This window comes from Mangifera indica, chromosome 18, assembly GCF_011075055.1.
Source record: "Mangifera indica cultivar Alphonso chromosome 18, CATAS_Mindica_2.1, whole genome shotgun sequence".
NCBI classification, from domain to species: Eukaryota; Viridiplantae; Streptophyta; class Magnoliopsida; order Sapindales; family Anacardiaceae; genus Mangifera; species Mangifera indica.
This window is the reverse complement of record NC_058154.1, coordinates 7,591,137-7,609,875: the sequence shown is the minus strand read 5'-3', so window position 1 is coordinate 7,609,875 and position 18,739 is coordinate 7,591,137.

Here is an 18,739-nt window from a genome sequence, read left to right as displayed (position 1 = left end):
GGATTATTTAAGCTAAATCTGGTCTGAAACCTAGATGGAGGATTTTGAGTCTCAAAAGGTCCTAGGCTTAGAGTGTGATTTATTATAGCTAGAGACCAAAGTGTGATAATCTTGAAGTATTTACTTATGTATCAAATTATGATGAATTAGGTTTATCCAATGGGATAAGGATAAACTCAATTGAATTTCTTTTGGTCGACATATGATTGTGCAAGCTTTATAAGAGTGTACATGATTGCTTGATAAGGATTATCTGTTATCTTTGTCCACTTTGAAACTCAAATAAGTCATGAATTATACGTGACTAGATAAGAAAATGTACGCTCGTACATCGTTGATGTATGACCATACATGGCATATATAAATATAGATATGAATTTCACAATTTGGATACACTGTTCATATATACACACATACGTCCATACAAAATACTCGTCTACCATACATAATGTTCTAGTAGACTACTGTGTGCAATTCCAACCTTTTTTGCTTTGTATGGATACTGGGATGTAGTCTTACTCTTGGATTAAGAGTGACTTCGACGTCTTCCAGTAGTTGTAAAAAATGAATGAACCTCCAAACGAAGGTAAAAATCGTAAACACCTTATGGTTGTTTATAATATGTTATGAATCAGTGATTTACAATTGGGATACTAAGGAAGAGTTTTACGGTTTATATGTTGGTTTTAAAATTGCTAATTCTTTTGCATTTGAAGGTTTTAAAACCTTACAGTTTTGCTACTTGATAATTCCCAAGTCTAATTATAGTTATTAGAGGTAAGTGAGTTTAGGTACTTTATGGAATTTTGAAAAATCAAAACTGGAACTAGTCAGTTCCTACAAATTAGAACCAAAACTTGAAACCTACAAAGTTAGTTCTGGGTAAGAACCTTATAGGTTTTGAGTAGGTTTGTAATACCTACATGTATGCCCATGGGTATTTTAGTCTTTTGACCTTACTTATGTCTCTTTGTGCTTAATTGATTATGTGTTTATAGAAATTGAGATGCACAACTGTGTGGGGAGGCCACACGCTTATGTATGTGTTGGCAAGGGCAAAATGGACTTTTTTTGTGTGATTCATGAAATTTGGCAAACAATGAGAGACATGCACGCTTGTGCCTAGTCAATACATTAGAATTTTGGATAATGAATAGTTTCACAGTGATTTTAAAAACTGCCTTTTTTGCGTAACAACATACATGGTCGTGTATAAATAGTACATACCCATGTATTGCTAGTTACAGTGAAAATAAAATCAATCCAGATATGTTTTGGCTCACTATTCTTACTAATCTTATAGAAAATTATGAGAAAGGGGGAAAAAGCCAAGGAAGGATTGAAGCCAAAGGACACAAGGATTGTTAAAGGAATCTTTGCCACAAGAAGACCTTGCTAAAGTCAGAAAAAAGCTAAGTAGTATCAGTTCCTAATTGTATTTCTAATCTTAATGCTCTAAAAATTTTTTGTGAGGATCATGACTGGATTATATGTGTTGACTTTATATTGATTAGGCTATCATATGGATTAGATTATCATTTATATATGTTTTGTGTGACAACCCTGTGATAATGGGATTCTTGATTGTATGGTCTTAAGCTATGCTCAGATGATGCCTTGATGAATTAGGGTTGCTTAATAATTAAAGATGGTAGGATAGCATTATCATGAAGTTTGAATATGGGATTATGCCGATTAACGAATAAATTGTTATTGTTACATTAGATAACTCAAAATTGCAAGTCGGTATTTTAATTAAACCCGACAATTTGTGTTATCGGATAAAGTTCATGTCATATCAATTTGGGTTTTTGGTTGAAAACCTTAAACTCTAACCCAATCCAAAATAAAATCGTATCAAAATTTTTCAACCCTAAACTGAACCAAAATATTTTCATGTTGACCTGACATAATCTGAGATAACTATGTAACAAATAAAATTGTGTTAAAACACAGTACACATGACATGATTTATAACCAAACAATACACTTTGTCAAATATAAAGAAATCACACAATTTGTTACAAAAATAAATATTTACAAAATTAAAATACACAAAAAACATTTTAACATAAAACGTCATTTTGTTAAAATAAAATCACTCTATTTCAAGTTAATAGTAATAATTTGCTTACTATTTCTTTTTATGATCAATTGTAGAATTAAGGGTGTGCATCATCCGATTTGGTGCGGTTTGAAATATTTTTCAAACCAAAATGAGAAAACGATTTAGAAACTTTTGAAACCAAACCAAATCATATTAGGTTTCAAACCAGACTAAAAAGATACAATTTGATCTAGTTTAGATTACTGTTTGAACCTATTAAAAACATTCATTTATAAATATATATTATTTTATCAAATTAATTGAATAATAGTTTTCTAGAACATAATATTAACAAGTAAAAGAAATGTGAAAGATATAAAAACATATATATAAAGAAAATGACAAAATAAATACAAAAAGAAAAAATTGTACACCTAATTGCTTATTAAAATTTTTTATTAAATATAAGTATATATATGTATTTTAAAAAAAATATAATTTACAGTTTGGTTTGATTGGAAAATCATCTATACCATAACACAAGCTAAAAACTATTTTTCAAAAATTTATCAACTCAAACCAAACCATTTTACAAACCAAACTATAATTTTTAAATCAGTCAGTCTAGTTTTGTAGTTTGAACCAAATTATGCTCACTTCTAATAGGGATAAAACAGTAGAATATCATAATTAAAAACTCAAATAAGTCTATAACTTTAACTTTGAAATAATACAATTGATAACTAACGGGATTAACAACCACTTATTAAATATTTAAATTTAATTTTCAATCCATATGATGAATGTAAGTATCATAAATATTAAAAATATTAACAAATAAATGACCCATCAAACATAAAAAATTCAAATCAATAGTACTATCATATGATGAATGTGACTATCATAAAATACAAGTAGTTTTCTTAAATTTTGCAAAAATGAGTTGTTAAATTAAAATGAATGTCTTCGGGTGATGCAAATTTGGTGTTTGATAATACAATGTCGATTTCTTTATTAATTCAAATTAGAGATAGAGATTTTGTGGATTGAAACTCTTTCTATCAAATAAAGAAGATAAATGATATTAGAGATATTTTACCATTATCATGTTATGTAACATTTGTTTAAAATGTTTGAATTAGTTCAAGTCAATTTAAGTTGGCTTTATGTCCACCTTAACTCGACTCGATTTTTTAAGGATCAACTCGAACCCGAACCCGAACCAAATTACTTTTTGTGTGAAAAATCATAACCCTAGCCCCATTTTTTTGGTGTTGTGTTGCATCAGATTAACGGGTTGTGTCAAATTTTTCCAAGTCTAGTTGTTCTACTAGTTGGATTGAGAAAGAAAATAAAAAGAAATAGAATAAAGTAAAAGAAAAAAATTACAGAAGGAAAATAAGAGAACCTTGCTATTAGAAAAGAGAAGGAAGAAAGAAGAAAATAGTCATCGCACCCTTGCCATCTTAGTGTTTTGGACACTGAGAAACAAAGAGCGAAAACTAATAAAGAAATTCACTAAACTCAGCCTTTGAGAAGAGGACCAACAATAGCCCAAAGGGGGAGAAAAAAAGTAGTCTCGTTGAACTCTTTTGCTTGAAGAAATCATGTAAGTAAAGACGTTTCTTCCTCCCTTAATTATGTATGAATCATGGTCTAGATTGTGCATGTTTAGGGTGAGTTATTGCTGGCCTTAGGCATTGTATTCCTAGTGTAGAAATTATAAGGCAATAATCCTTGGAAAAAACATAAATATGCATGAAACCTAGTTATGTTATGTGTTGTGTGTGATGATTTTTGCTTGCTTTTCTGGAGATCTTGGCTGGCTATGAGGGTTGTTTTCATTGCTTAGGTTTTTGGATTTTAGCCTCTGATTTATGGAATTAATTGAGGCCAAAATTTTAATGCTTGGATATCATAAATGTAGGCAAAATCGTGGGATGATTTTTCATGGCTACTTGTGCAAGGGTGAAGATGATTATGCCATGCAAAAATTATGTGTAATATGGGTGTTTACTTGCCATAGATGCATGAAATTCGTGGGGGGAATTAATGGCTTGCATGTGCTATGAAAATGAGTAGACTTAATGATAATTTATTTATGGATTTATATATGTGTAGGTGTCATGAAATGGATCATTGAATGAGTGGACTCTATGATGATTTGTTTATAGATTTAAAATGTTCAGGTTAGTTTAGGTCAATTCAAGTTGGCTTCGTGTCAACACTAACTTGACCCGATTTTTTAAGGATCAACCCAAATCCAATCCAAGTTACTTTTCATATCAAAAATCATAACCTTAATTTGATATTTTTCGTGTCATGTTATGTTGTATCAAGTTAACAAGTTGTGTCAAATTTTGCCAGGTTTAATTTTTATCTATGAACTTTAGAAGCCCTTTTGAGTATAGTTTATTAAAAGTTATGTTGTTTGCCTTATTTATGATTGGAAAATGAGGTTTTTAGTACTTAGGATTGGATTAGGATTTCTAGAAAACATAGAAAGCACAAATTTAGAATTTTAGAAAAATGTGCTACACACTCATGTATCACCCAACACACGACTGTGTACTTTTAAGGGGAAGAGGGAGGGAAATTTCCCCCTTGTAAGTTGATGCCATAGGTGTGTTAAATTGAGGATAGATACATGTTAGTGTGGTATTGGACATGTAGTCATGTATCTTACCTTGATTTATGTATTCATGTATTACTCATGCATGGTTGTGTACTAGAAAAAGAGTAATTCTTTAATTGGGGGAAATAAGAATGATGGTGTATAAGTTAGTAATTCTTTAACATTAATATGGAAATGACTAACTTGCTCCTATAAAAGATGAATGAGAAGGAAATATAGGTTAAAACCCTAACGAAGGCTAAACTCTATGGATTGATTAAACATTTCTCTGACTATATGAGGACATGAAAAAAATGTTGGGTGCCCAACTATGTGGATGATAACACAGACTCAGATTAGAGTGGTTCCAAGTTGAAAGCACCAACGATGTACCATGATATTCATACCACTAAGTTGTATATGATAGGTGTTCCACCAAGCTTAGGACAATATGGATTCATCACTGAGCTATGTGCAATGTGACATGTCACCAAACTATGTATAGTGTGACATATTATCAAGTTGTGTGCAAAGTGATTATTCTATCGTATTATGTGTAATGCAATAGTGAAAGCAATAACGTTAGTCTGTGTGATCGTTTATGTGACCTCAACTTTAAACTTAGTCGACACATGTATAGGGTATATCATATAGATGAAATAAGGGATGGTATATGCTTTGACCAAACATTTAGGACGTCATTATACATTATTAGATAAGAGTCATCGGGAATGACGTTAATAGTGAAATGAAGCACAGGTTATTGAGTTACTCTGATAGGAATCTAAGATGTTAGGGAAACATCCAAAATACAACATGAACAACAATGAGACACTTGCGAAAATGTTGGTTATTATTGTGTTATGTGTTTGCCAACTTATAGAATGTGTTTCACTCACTGTATTTCTTTATGATTTTACAGGTATGATTAATGGGCAGTTAATCAACCTGAGTAGTTGCATGGGGTAAGGCATTTTTATCAATTTAATTTATGGACTTTATTTATTTTAATTGTGTTGATTTTATTGTAATTCATATGTTTTTTAGATTGTAAATATGGATATTAGACATGTATTGTTATTTATCTATATATAAAACTTTTGGGATTGTGGTTTAAATTATGATGGATGTCATGCATATAAATTATCATTGCAAATGTTTTGGAAAAGTTTAAAGTAACACATCTTTTTGGGTACATATTCTAAGTAGGGGCGTGTATCTAAATAAGGGTGTTATATTTTTTTGTATAAGAGCATTATTTTGGGAACCCAAAGGTGTTAACTGTCTATGTGTGTATAAATGTTTAAACAACTTTTATGTAACGTTAATTGCTCTTAAGTGCCAAACACTTTAAGTGTAATATAAATTGCATTTAAGTTGTTGTATATGTATGCCTAAGTATATGTGTGATTTCAAGATGAAGAGATCTAAAAGGCTTATAGGTGATAATCAAATGTCTTTACCTTTATGGATAGTCAAGGAGAGATTCAGAGACAGGCCTCTAGTATAGCTGTAGTGCCACAGATTAATACTTTGTGATCAGATAGATAGTTTAACTGGTTCTTTAGGAGAACTATACAACGTTAGAAAGTGTAAGACATCTGGTTAAGGTCCCTCTAGTTACTGAACACCTATCTATGATAGATATGCCACCCTAGTAAGACTGAACAGGTGAAAGGGTATAGAGGACTACAATTATTGGGGGTAATAGGGGATAACTTATATATAATTTAGTTGGTAGATATCAGCCTTCATAGTTCCATGGTGGTAGAAAGAATAAGTTAGTTATGACCAAACATTGGCTTAAGGTTGTCGAGGAGGTAATAGGGCATTTTGAGATGACGAGCTATGAAAAGGTTCGTTATACTAGTTATTTGTTGAGGGTTGATACAAAGATCTAAGTAGGCATTGAGGGATGTTTGACAAATAGATATAATGACTTGGGTCGAGTTAAGAGAAACCTTTGAAAGAGATTTCTTTGTCGTTGATATTTTGTATATGTCAGCACATGAGTACTTTAACTTGAGGCAGAAACACATGATAGTAAAAAAGTTTTCCATTAAACTAAATGCATTGGCCTGATAAGGGAAAAACTGGGATCTTTATGAATAGGCTGAGAAGAGACATTACAAAAGACGGACTAATAAGATATAACCTTTTTAGATCCTATACATAGCTAGTGTGTAGAGCCTAGAGATCAAAGGTCATAAGATTAAGGATGGCACGAGATAGAGGTATATCTGAGTAGGGCAGATTTGTAACCCTAGTTTTGAGGTATAAGTAGGTAGTATTCAGTGGTAACCATGAGGATGATAGTCGAGACTCTAAAAGCAAGAGAAGCTTTTTATCTAGTGGGTTCAAAAAAATTAAACACTATGAGAGGATCAATTAAGGCGTGATAATCTTCCTCTTTGTCATAGGTATAGGCATAGACAAATAGGTGATTGCATTGGACAAAGATTCTGCTTCCGATACAAATAGTCAGGTTACTTCACCTACAAGTGCACTACTAAAGTACTATCCCATATTTAACAGTAAGTTAAGGTTTTACAACCATTCAGGCACAGGTTGAGGCTAGCTCATCTATTTTGATAGGTTAGTTGATTTTTTGACACGAACTTTGATGATATAATGCAAGATCCAATGTTCAAAAAGATATTTTCCCCACGACTGAATTAGTTTTGTCACTTAGATAACTCTTGATCCGAATTGATATGGAATCGAATGAACCTTGGTATCGTTAGTAGTGAATGCCATAAGATGAATCTTGATAAGTTCACAAGGTTGGTAATTCAACAGTAGGCAAAACTATGCAAAAATTTGGCCACAAGTATTCATTCATGATAAAAATTTAGTTTATATAGTGCCAACTTAACCTTAAAGCTACCAGTGACCCAATAGACTTCCAAACCTCCCAAGCCCATTACCTAATTAACTACCAAAAGCTTTAATTAAAGTGTAATATGAAAATTGGGCTTATTAAAGTCTACCATAAAAGAGACTAAAATTCATGAAAACCCGAAAATCCTAAATTTGGTAAAAGAAAAACTGTATAATATACACTGAAATGACCTTTATTTAGGCTTACAAACTGGACACAACCAGCAAAGCAGTTATTGAATAGAGCTTAAAACGAGCTTCATGTTGATAGGAAACAAGGCTTGTAACTCATTTCGGATCAAAAGTTATAGTTGTTCAAAGTCTACCTGTATGTTTTGGATTTAGATTTCTCTATATGCTTAAGCCTGATCAGGTTGACTTCTTTGTTGGCTCCTTCAATCATCTAGTCATCCTTGAGTGAGTTAGTTTTAGTCTCTAAACCATTCACGAGCCCTATTAAGGCCTATTGCACATTTTTAGCTTTGTTCCTTGTAATTGGCCTAATCAGTATGTGTTGCGGATCTTCTTGATCTGCATCATCAAAAGGAGATACGTCAGAAACATTAAAATTAGCACTTATATTATATTCATTTGGAAGATCCAATCTGTAGGCATTATCATTGATATACTCAAGGACTTGAAATGGATTGTCACCTCTCAAGTGTAACTTAGGTTTCTGTTGGGATGGAAACCATTTCTTCTGCATGTGCACCCAAACCCAATCATCTGATTGGAACACTACCTTGTGCCTCCCTTTGCTAGCTTGTTTGGCATATTATTTAGTTCTCCTCTCAATGTTTTTTCTAACTTTCTCATGAAACTGTCAAATTGACTATGCCTTCCTTTAACATCTAAACTAGTACGTTTCTTAATAGGTAAAAGTAGCAAGTCCAAAGGTGTAAATGGATTAAAACCATAAACAACTTCAAAAGGTGAATAACCAATAGATGTATGCACAACCCTATTATATGCAAATTTTACATATGGTAAACTATCCTCCTAAGTTCTCAAGTTCTTTTCTAACACAACATGTAATAACTGAGATAAAGTTTTGTTTAATACTTTTGTTTGTCCATCTGTCTATGGGTGACATGTTATAGAAAATTATAGTTTAATACCTAATTTACCCTATAATACCTTCCAAAAGTAGCTTAAAAATTTCACATCATAATCGGATACAATACTCTTTGGAACTCTACGTAGATGCACGATTCCCCTGAAAAACAAATTAGTAATGTAAGTTGCATCATTGGTTTTATGACATGGAATAAAGTGTGCCATCTTTCAAAACCTATCAACCATGATTAAGCCCAAATCATTACTCTTCCTAGACCTAGGTAACCCTAAAACAAAGTCCATAGAAATATCCTCCCAAGGTACAATAGGTATAGGTAAAAGAGTATATAAACTATGGATAAGACTCTAGACTTGGCCTATTTACACTTAACATAACGAGTACAAATATGCTCTACATCTCATTTAATATGTGGCTAAAAGAAATGCTCTTGTAGTACATCTAAAGTCCTAACTATATCGAAATGACCCATTAATCCACCCTCATGTGCTTCCTCATAAGTAATTCACACAAGGAACTCATAGGCATACACAATCTATTTTCTCAAAATAAATAACTATCATGCCTATAAAACTTACCAAATGCAGTTTTCTAACAAGCTTCATAAATACTAGAAAAATCAGAATCATTTACATACAAATCCTTCATATACTCAAAACCAAGTAACTTACTATCTAAAGTCAAGATTAGAGTATACCTGTGTGCTAACGTATCTGCCATAACATTTTCCTTACCTTGCTTGTAATGAATGACATAAGGAAAAGTTTTGATGTACTCAACCTACTGCGCATGTCTCTTATTCAATTTACCTTGTCTTTTTAGATATTTTAGAGACTTATAATTTATCCTGATGATGAACTCGCATGGCCAAAGGTAATTCTACCACTTTTCCAATGCTCTCACCAAAATGTACACCTTTTTATCATAAGTAGGGTACTTCAAAGTGAGCCTATTGAGTGTTTCATTGAAATACATTAGGGGTCTATTTTCCTACACCAAAATAGCTATAATACTTATGCCTAAAGCATCACACTTAAGTTCAAATGGTTTAGAAAAATTAGGCAAAACAAGTAAAGGTGCATAACTTAACTTATTCTTAATTAATGCAAATGCATACTCTTGTTCCTCACCCCACCTAAACCCTACATTTTTTTTAATAACTTCAATTAATAGTGCCATTAGTGTATTAAAGTCTTATACAAATCCCCTATAAAACTAGCTAAATCATGAAAACTTTTAACCTCGATCACGGATTCAAGCGTCGACCACTCTCGAAAAGTTTTAACTTTCTCCTTATATACCTGAATCCCCTTAAATAAAACCACAAATCCTAGGAACACAGCTTGGTCAATGCAAAAGGAACATTTCTTAAAATTACCAATTAACCTTTCTTTCTTAAGCACAAGTAAAACATCATGCATGTGTCCTATATGTCTATCTAGGCTATGTGTATAAATGAGAATATCATCAAAATAAATGACTATAAACTTGCCTATAAATGCACATAAGACATGTTTCATCAGCCTTATAAATGTACTAGACATGTTAGTAAGCCTAAATGACATTACCAACCATTCATATAGTTCATGCTTGGTTTTAAATGTTGTTTTCTATTCCTCACCTTTTTTCATCCTAATTTGATAATACCTACTTTTCAAATTAATTTTTGAAAAAATATATGATCCATGCAACTCATCAGACATATCATCTAACCTAGGTATGAGATAACGATACTTTACAGTTATTTTGTTGATGGTTGAACAACCAACACACATTCTCTATGTCCCATCCTTTTTAGGCACAAGAATCACTAGTGTGACACATGGACTCATGCTTTCTCTCATATATCCTTTTTTTATCAACTCATTTACTTGCCTTTGAAGCTCTTTTGTATCTTTAGGATTACTTCTATAGGTTAGTTAGTTAGGTATCGCTACCCAGGTATAAAGTCGATCTAATGCTCAATCCTACAGATCAGAGGTAGTCCATTGAGAGTCTCCTCATGGAATACATCTTCAAACTCCTACAAAAGAGAAACAAACACACTGAGAAGAGAATTGTCAATGTTAATAGAAGATAAAAAGCTTTCCTTGTAAACTAACAATAATAGATGTTGTTTAGTTACAAGAACAACCCTTACATCACTTATCTTCCCATAAAAACTCTTTTTTTGGCTCTTTGTTTTCTCTCTTATTTTTTCTCTTGTGGCCAAATTGCTCACCCTCTTTATCTTCTCTCTTTTTCGACCTTACTTTTTCTTCACTCATCCTCACTCATATTTTCTCTTCTTTTGTTTTCACTCTCTCTTTCTTTTTTTTCCTACATTTATCTTTCTTCTCCTCACTTAATCCTCATAAACTTGTTTTGGTGACAATGGTATAAGTGTGATGAGTTTATTTTTTTATCATGAAAGAGTATCTATTCTTGAATCGTCATGTGTCACCTTTCTGTTGAACTTTCATAGTCTTCCTAAAAAGATGTGTCCAACATGTATGGGTATTACATCACACGACACCTCATCTTGATACCTACCCATAGATAAGGCCACTACCACTTGTTTATTCACCCTAATTTCTCCACAGTCATTCAATCATTGAAGCTTATAAAGTCTAAGGTGTTTAATTATGGTTAAACTAAGTTTTTCTACAAGTTCAGTACTAGCTACATTCATGTAACTACCCTTATCTATAATTAAAGTGCATTATAAACTTAACTACTACATACTCCAATTTATATAACTAGCATCCTCTAATGGTGGCATAGACTCATCATTAGATTCTTCCTCTGTCTCATACTCTCTATCCTTCCTCAATAGCATGGTTCTTTTTTTAGGACACTTAAAACATTTGATCTCACTGTTTCTCCTTGATGGTTCTAGTTTAATACTAGGTTTTTCTCAGGCAAACTCATCTCTTTTAGATTTAGAATACTTGATTTTTGGCTTAAAAGGTAGTTGTCATTTTTCTTTGACACGTTCAGCTTTCAAGAACTAGAATAAGAACCTACATCTCTTTTATCCTTTTACTTTTATTGTCTTTCTACCTTTATCACCATATGTACCAAATCCTCTAGCTCTACAACGTTTGCTATTTCCCTATTCAACCCATTTAAAAACCTACCCATAGTGGTCTCCCTATCTTCCTCTATATTAGCCTTAATCATGGCTATCTCCATCTCCTTATGATAATCTTCCACATTCTTGATCCTTTGCCTAAACTCTTCTAACTTTTGAAGTAAATCCTTATGATAGTGGCTAGGATAAAAACACTGCCTCATTACACTCTTTATATTAGCCTAAGTATTTATAGGTCTACCCAAGCTTCTACGTCTATTTTTCAACAACTAGTCCTACCAAATACTGGCATAATCAGTAAACTTTATAGCAACCAACTTGACCTTTTTCTCCTTTGAATACCTATTTATGTCAAAAACCTGATATGTCTTTCTCTCCTAATCTAGGTAAGCTTTTTGATCGTTTCTACCTTGAAAATATGGAATTTTCATTTTATGCTACTGAGGCTATTATCACCCTACTTATTTTCCCTGTACATATTGTTTCTATGACTTCTATGTCTTCCTTCACTCCTTACATTGTTTTGCCTATCACTTATTTCATCATCCTCACTGTCGGTAACTATCCTATCTTCATCCCTTACTGATGGTGTTTTCTTCCTTACCTTAATCACATTATTTTCCTCTTTATCACTCTGTTACTGTTTTAATCTGTCCATTAAAAAGTTGCTCAAACTGTTGTTGGATCGCTTGCATTATAAAAGTCTTGGTTTTACCCGAATCTTCTACAACACTGGTGTTTTTTTATTTTACCATATGATAATTTTAGAAAAAAAAGTCTGTAAATAAGAATCCTCGCACACTCTCTCACATGTTTACACTTGCGCTCGTGTTTTCACTCTAATGTTCTTACACACTCTATAATCTGATTTTTTTTTTTTTAAGAGTAGTAGGTAATCATAACATAACCTAGGTTGACCGGTGCTCATTAATTCATGTGAAGAAGGCAAGAGAATTCAATTGAAGTTCAGATTCCTAGCATTTCTAGTTTTCTAGTTATTTAGAAGTTTTATTTGTTTTAAGAGTCTTTGTTTTATTTTCTTTAGAAATTATAATTACATTAAGATTATTATTATCTTATTTAAATTGAAATTGTTATTATCCTAAAGATTATGTTTGTTATTATCCTAAAGATTATGTTTGTTATTATCTTATTTAGACTAGGGCTATAAATATACTGATGCAAACCTCACAAATGAACTATAAGACTCTATAAGGAAGATAGGAACCTAGAAAAGCTAAATTAGTTTTCAAATTAAAGAAAACCTTGACCCAATGTCTATAATTGACATGAACCAAAAGTATAAAAACCTTGACCCAATGATTATGATAATCACGAACCAAAAGTATAAAAACAATGACCCGATGTCTATAATTGACATGAACCAAAGGTATAAGTTGACATCATACTTTTGAATAGAAAAGAAGGAGAGTGAGAAGTCATATTTGAATGTCACAAGAAAATATTTTTGATAAGTTCATGAGTTCTCAAAAGAACCAAGAGAAAAGATCTCACAATTTCATTATGCGAAATGTGTGTGTTTTGCCTCAAGGCTTACACGGTTATTTATAGTTATAGTCTTAAACAAGATAATAATTAATCTAATCTCTAGGATAATAATAATCCTAATCTGAATAATAATCCTAACTTAAATAATAATTCCAATGTAATTATAACCCTAAAGAAAATAAAACTAAGACTTTTAAAATAAATAAAACCCCTAAACAACTAGAAAACTTGAAATACTAGAAAACTGAACTCTAATTGAATTCTCTTGCTTTCTTCACATAAATGTTCACCTAATCAAGCCTCTTTTTTATATTTTGATAAGTAAAAAGGTCCCCAAGGATATGCCAAATCGTTTCCTATGTGTTTGATGCTCTCCACGTTATTTGTCATGTCATCCTTGACTATTATATCATGCTTCTTACCTTTAGCTTGTGTCTTAAATGTTCACAATGCTATCCAACTTACCACAGTCCTGTCATAGTCCTTCATTACTGGATCACATGTTCTTGATCTTCCATGGATCACATTATTTTCCATTCTTGTTATTTATATGTATTGATTAATTTTGGTGTCGTTTACAGTTTTATTGCATGTGGTATTACTGAGAGGCTAGGATTGAAGCCAACATCTGATCATATTATGTGCATTGAAATGCCTGATAGAGACAAAATCCATAGTAATCAGATATTGATAGGTGAGACAGTAACCTTAAGGAGTCAAGACATGACAGTTGACTTAATTGTATTTGACATGTCTGACTTTGATATGATTTTGGGTATGGGCTTCTTGAGTTGGTATGGAGCCAAAATTGATTACAGAAAGAAAAAAGTTTAGTTCTATGTAGATGATGGTAAGGAGTTCACCTATGGTAAAGTTTACATGTTAAGTATGATAATCAACAATATTAAGGTTAGGAAGATTTTGAGAATAAAGGCTACATAAGTTACTTTGTACACGTTATGGGTAAAGCTAATAAGTCAATCTTGAGTTTGTAATCCACTCCTGTTATATGTAAATTCTAAAATATGTTTCTTAATAAGTTACCAAAGTTGGCACTAGAAAGAAGATAGAGTTCAATATTGAGTTAGCTCTCAGGATAGTGCCTATCTTTAAAGCACTATATAGAATGACCCTAATCAAACTACAAGAATTGAAAAAATAGTTGAAGGAGTTTCTAGATAGTGTTTTTATCAAACTGAGCCAGTCACCTTAAAGTGCATTGATCCTTTTTGTGAAAAAGAAGGATGGGTTAATGCACATGTGTATAAATTACAAGGAGCTAAATAAGGTAATGGTAAAGAATAAGTACCAATTATTGAGAATTCATTACAAATTTGATCAATTAAAAAATGTTTCAATCTTCTTCAAAATTGAATTAAGATCAAGGTATTATCACGTTTGGGTGCCTGAGAGAGATATTTTGAAGACTACATACCAGACTAGAAACAAGTATTATGAATTTACAATGATGCCTTTTGGATTAACAAATACACCAACAATCTTCATAGACTAAATGAACAAAATGTTTCAGGATTGTCTTGACAGATTCATTGTGGTATTCATCGATGATGTCTTGGTGTACTCCAAGACTCGAGAGAGCATGAGTAGTACCTAAGATTTGTATTTAGAGACTACGAGAAAAGCAATTGTATGTAATTTCTTCAAGTATGAGTTTTGGTTGGATTGAATAACATTTTGAGGATGATAGTGTCGACCAATGGTACCTTGGTAGACTTGAGTAAGATTAAGATTGTGTTGAATTGGCAAAGACCTAAGACAACTAAAGAGGTCTAAAGTTTTCTAAGATTGGTAAGGTACAACAAGCGATTTGTGAAGCGTTTTGCTAAGTTGGCTTAACCATTGAAAAAGTTGACTAGGAACAATGTTCCCTTTTGATGGTCCAATGCTTGTGATAAAATTTTTAGGAGTTAAAATAGAGATTAATTTTTGTACCGATTCTAACATTGTTAAATGATGACGATGAATATGATTTATACATAGATGCTTCTTACCATAGTTTAAAAGCTTTGTTGATGCAGAGAAATAAGGTGATTGTATATGCCTCTCGATATCTTAAAGAGTTTGAGATTTGATACCCTACCTATGACTTAGAGTTGGTTGTCATTGTGTTTGTTTTGAATATCTGGCGGCGTTATCTGTATAAGGTAAAATGTAATGTGTATGTGAATTACAAGAGCTTGAAATAATTCTTTACTTAAAAAAAATTAAACATGAGGTAAGAGAGGTGGTTAAAGCTAGTGAAGGATTACGATTGGGATATCATATACCACCTAAGTAAGCTAATGTGGTGGTAGATGCTTTGAGTAGAAAAGTTGCCTTATCTTAGATTACTATTTACGGGGAGTTGCAACAAGACTTAGTGAAAGAGTAGATTAAGTTGGTTTCTAGGTTGATGGTTAGATTGATGATTCAGTCAACTCTTTTGGATGAGATTTGTATGGCATAGCTAGTAGATAAGTGGTGGTGTAGATGAAACAGAGGTTTGTCGAAGGTACTAGGGCTGAGTTTATGGTGATTGATGATGTGTTGAGATTTCATAATCGGGTTTGTGTTCCCATTAATGATGATTTGAGTCATAAGATCCTCACAAAGGCTTATAGTTCCTTTTACACTATTTGCCCTAAGATTGTAAAAATATATAAAGACCTAAAGATGTCATTTTAGTTGTTTGGCATGAAAAAGGATGTTATCAATTTTGTTACTAAGTGCTTGGTGTGTCAACAAGTTAAGGCTAAACATTAGATACCATTTGGGTTGTTGCAACCTCCAAGCATTTTTGAGTGGAAATGGGAGCACATTTCTATGGACTTTATAGTCAACTTCCCAAGAGTGAGAGGTGGATTTAATGCTTTATAGGTGGTTGTGGATTGGTTAACTAACTCCGCTCATTTTATACTAATTAAGGACAACACCAATACTGATCAATTGGGTTAGATTTATGTTTGGGAGATTGTGAGCCACCATAATGTACCCATGACTATAATGTCAAATAAAGACACAAGATTTGTTTCAACATTCTAGTAGAGTTTGTAAAGGTCTATGGGTACCAGATTAACATTTAATGTTTCCTATCATCCTTAAATTAACAGGGTAGACTGATAGAGTAAACTAGGAAATTAAAAACATGTTAAGAGCATGTTACATGGATCAAGAAGCAAGTTAGTTTGATATGTTACCTTTGATGAGTTTGTGTATAATAACAGTTATAAGGCAACCATCCGAATGACTCTATATAAGGCACTTCATGGGAGAAAGTGTTCTACATTAGGATGTGATAGGTGAGAGAGATGTATTGACATAGACTTTGGAATAGAGATAACAGAGAAGATGATTGATGATATGAGACTAATTAGGGTGAGAATAAAACAGGCCTATGATAGCCAAAAGAGTTATACGGATCAGAGAAGGTGAGATCTAGAGTTCGATGTGGGCGACATGGTCTTTGTAAGAATAGTCCCCTACTATCTTGTTTAAGATTCAGATTAAACGGAAAATTGACTTTAAGGTTTTTGGGACCCTTTGAGATTATGGAAAGCGTAGGCAAGGTTACTTGCTAACTTGAGTTGCTAATGAGTATGGATCGGATTCATAACGTGTTCTATGTGTCGTTGATTCATAAGTATATCAATGACCTAACTCATGTGTTGAGAGTTGATGATGTGGAGCTTGAGAACAATTTAGTTTATGAAGAACGTCTTGTTTAGTTTTGGATAGACAGGTTAAGTAGCTTAGAAATAAGCAAATTCCATTAGTTAAGTTTCTTTGAAGGAACCATCGGGATGAGGAGGCCACATAAGAGGTGGAGGAAAATATAAGGCAGAGATTCCAATAGCTATTCAAGGTGAATTTCAAAAATAAAATTCTTTTGAAGGAGAGAAACGTAACACCCATAGCTATGCCTGAGGGTATTTTAGTCTTTTGACCTTGCTTATGTCTTTTTGTGCTTAATTGATTAAGTGTTCATAGAAATTAAGATACACGACTGTGTGGGGTGGCTATACGCCTGTGTATGTGTTAACAAAGGTAAAATGACTTTTTTTGTGTGATTCATGAAATTTGGCTAAGTCTGAGAGGCATGCATAGTTAATGTGTTTGAATTTTGGATAAGGAGTACTTTTGCAGTGATTTTGGAATTTCTTTTTTTGTGTAACAACATACATGGTTGTGTATGAATAGTACACACATGTGTATTGCTAATTATAGTGAAAATAAAATGAATCCATACGTATTTTGGTTCACTATTCTCACCACTTTTATAGAGAATTGAGAGAGAGCGGGAGAGAGCCAATGAAGGATTAAAGCCAAAAGACACAAGGATTGTTGAATAATTAATCCTTGCCATAAAAGACCTTGCTAATGCTAGAGGAGAGGTAAGTAGCATGAGTTCCTAACTGTATTTCTATTCTTGATGTTCTAAAAATTTTTTGTAAGGATCGTTGACTAGATTATATGTGTTGATTTTGTATTGATTGGGTTATCATGTGGATTAGATTATCATTTATATATGTTTTGTATGACAAACATGTTACAATTGGATTCTTGATTGTATGGTCTTAAGTTATGCTCGAATGATGCCTTGATGAATAAGGGTTGCTTAGTAATTAAAGAATAACTAAATAACATCATTATGAAGTTTGAATATTAGATTCTACCAATTTATGAATAATTGTTATTGTTATGCTAGGTACCTTGGAATTGCATGTTGATATGATAATCTATGAACTTTAGAAACCCTTTTGAGTATAATTTATTAAGTATTACGTTGTTGGCCTTTTGTATGATTGGAAAATGAGGTTTTGAGTACTTAGGATTGGATTTGGATGCTTAGAAAACACAAAAAGCACAAATTCAGAATTTTGGTAAAGTATGTTATACACTTGTGTGTCCCTTAACACATAGTCATGTACTATTAGGGGGTGGAGGGAATTTTCCATTATGCAAATTGATGCCATAGGTATGTTAAGTTAGGCATAGATAAACAACCATGTGGTATGGGACACATGGTTGTGTATCCTATCCTAATTTATGTATTTGTGTATTACTCATGCATGGTTGTGAACCAGGAAAGTGTACACCCTCGTGCATGATAGGCACACCCCCGTGTATAATTGGGGAAAATAAGAATAAAGGTTTATAAGTTAGTAATACTTTAATATGAATATGAAAATGACTAATATACCCCTATAAAGGATAAATGAGAAGGAAATATAAGTTAAGGCCCTAACAAAGGCTAAACTCTATGGATTAATTAAGTATGTGTCTGACCATGTGTATGATGACATGAAAAGGATGTTAGGGTGCCTCATTATGTAGATGATGACACAGACCTAGACTAAAATAGTTTCAAGTTGAAAATACCAATGATATACCATTTGATTCTTATCACCAAGCAATGTGTTGTGTGTGTTCCACTACGCTGAGTGCAATATGGATTCATCACCAAACTATGTGTAGTGTGACTTGTCACCAAGTTGTTTGCAATGTGATGTATCAATGAGTTAGTGTAGTGTGATTGTGCCA